The following is a 2630-nucleotide window of genomic DNA, read 5'->3' as shown; positions in this document are numbered from 1 at the left end:
ACAGACTGGATTAAGAAAATGGCGCATATACACCATGGAATACTATGCAGCCACAAAAAAGGATGAATTCATGTCCTTTGTAGGGACATGGATGCAGCTGGAAACCATCATTCTCAGCAAACAATCGCAAGAACAGAAAATCAAACACCGCATGTTCTCACTCATAGGTGGGAACTGAACAATGAGATCACTTGGACACAGGAAGGGGAACACCACACACCGGGGCCTATTGTGGGGAGGGGGGAGGAGGAGGGATAGCATTAGAAGATATACCTAATGTAAATGACGAGTTAATGGGTGCAGCACACCAACATGGCACATGTGTAGATACGCAACAAACCTGCACATTGTGCACATGTACCCTAGAACTTAAAGTATAAAAAATAAATAAATAAAAATAAAATAAAATAAACCCCCCCCAAAAAATTCTTCCTTTTGTCTCTCCCTCAACTTGCGCACAACTGTCCTTAGTCTCCTCTGCGATGCAAAGAACTTTCTCTCACCCTCCTTCCAGCTTCCTTTTTTTAAAAAAACAAGGCTACTATTTTCTCAAAGAGTGATTTAAAGCTGGTTCTCTATAGCAGACTGCAATCAGGGTCATACTTTCCCTTCAATCCAACATCATTCCTCAAAGTACTGAACACAGCTTCTGAGGTTTGTGTATGAGCATGCCAGGCTGTGAAGAGTGCACATCTGAGGGGGGAGGGGGAGGGGAAGGTTGTCCCACAGGAGTGGAGGTGTAAGTGGCTTGGGCAATTGCCATTCCATGAAGGTCTGAGGCCCTAGCTATGGTTTCTTAATCTTCTCCTTTCCTCCTCTCCTCAGTACCACTGAGTATCTTTATATTTGAAATGGGCAGTATGTATTTAAATAATTCTGTCTGGAGCTTGTACCAAAAACTGCTGTTTTTTCCCCTTATTAGTCTATCTTGTATCTGCAGCCTCTGTTTCTGATTATTTAGAAGGTGACTCACATCTAGCTGTTGGAATGAAGAAGAGAAGAGGCCTTCTAGAGCAAGCCATGTGAGTAGGGGGAGTGGAGAAACTCATCCATGAGAACCTGAGTCATGTTTAGCCACCATGTTGATAGTCCCAGGGAGGCAAGTGGGGCCCTAAGGAGGGGTGGGTGCTCTGTGGGATGATATTGTCCCAACAGTAGCATTTTCCACAGCTTGTCAGGGAGGGTGGCCTCTTCAGGGAACCAGGTCTGGGCTGGCCGTCCAGTTCTGACTTTCCTGCTGACTCACTGCTTTTATGAGATCCTCACTTTTCCTTTCACAGTATCTCCAGAACACTAACAAATCAAATTCCTGTATTTCAAACAAAATCACAGCAGACAAATAACTCCAGGAGTTCTCTCCTATAGACAAAGTGATTGCTCCTCCTTTCTATCTTTCCCCAGTATTTCTATATAGCTGGTCTATTTCTATAGTCTTGGTAGATAGCCTAGAGATCATGTCTTCTCTTCCCTCCTCCCGTCTCTTTTCACTTTTTTCTTCCAACACTTTCACCTGGAGGGCGACCAGAGTGAAGGCTATGGCTGCAATAGGTCCAGGATGGATGGGAGTGGAATCTTCCAGGGACCTTGCCTTAGTCAAGGGCCAGGGCTGTGCCTGCCTCTCCCCACCTTTACCAGGTTTCTTGGGCACCAGTCAGAGTCCAGCACATTGTCGTCACCGTGCACAACTGTCCTTAGTCTCCTCTTTGATGCAAAGAACATATAAGGATTCTAATCTCAACCTTCCAGGGACTAAGGTCTCAGGCCGAGTGGGGGGCCCTGGCTGGCCAGCTCATGGCTGTTTCAGTGGGTGAGGCACTTGGCATCTGGAATAACCTATGGCAGTGGGAGTACAGCCTTGAGAAGGCATGGGGCTCATTTGCTGGCTAGGTACCCATGAGCTTTTTCATACCCAGCAGCCTGGGAGGAAACCAGGGAAATCCCTAAGGAAACTACAAGAACTTCAGGAAGGTTACATGGTCAACACACAAAAATGAAGTGTTATTACACATAACTACAAGTAAAAAACGGGGAATCAAAAGTTTGAAATACCATTTTAATAGCTCCAAACACGTAATATGTATGTATAAATCTTAAAAATCATGCATAGGATCTATATGCCGAAAATAACAAAATGGTGATTAAATAAATCAAATATGACTTAAGTAATTAATTAATTAATTAATAGAGACACACACCGTGTTAGTGGACCGGTAGACCCAACCTAGTAAAGATGTCAATTCTCACTCAATTGATCTACATATTCAAAGATAGATCCATCAAAATTGCAGCAGGATTTTTGTAAATATAAATAGGCTGATTCCAAAAGTTCATGGAAGGGAAAAGGAACTAGAATACCTAAAACAATTATACTATGCTGTTAAACACAGATGCAAAAGTCCTCAACAAAATACTAGCAAACTGAATTCAACAGCATATTAACAGAATTATGCACCATGATCAAGTGGAATTTATCCTGGGGATGCAAAAGCTCCTTGATATTGTTCCTGGCAATGACTTTATGACTGTGACTCCAAAAGCTCAGGCAACAAAAGCAAAAATAAACACATGGAGTTCAACCAAACTGGAAAAGTTTCTGCACAGCAAAGGAAACAATCAATGAGATGGAAAGG

The sequence above is a fragment of the Colobus angolensis genome, unplaced genomic scaffold (genome assembly GCF_000951035.1).
Source record: "Colobus angolensis palliatus isolate OR3802 unplaced genomic scaffold, Cang.pa_1.0 Scaffold536, whole genome shotgun sequence".
NCBI classification, from domain to species: Eukaryota; Metazoa; Chordata; class Mammalia; order Primates; family Cercopithecidae; genus Colobus; species Colobus angolensis.
This window is presented reverse-complemented; position numbering follows the sequence as displayed.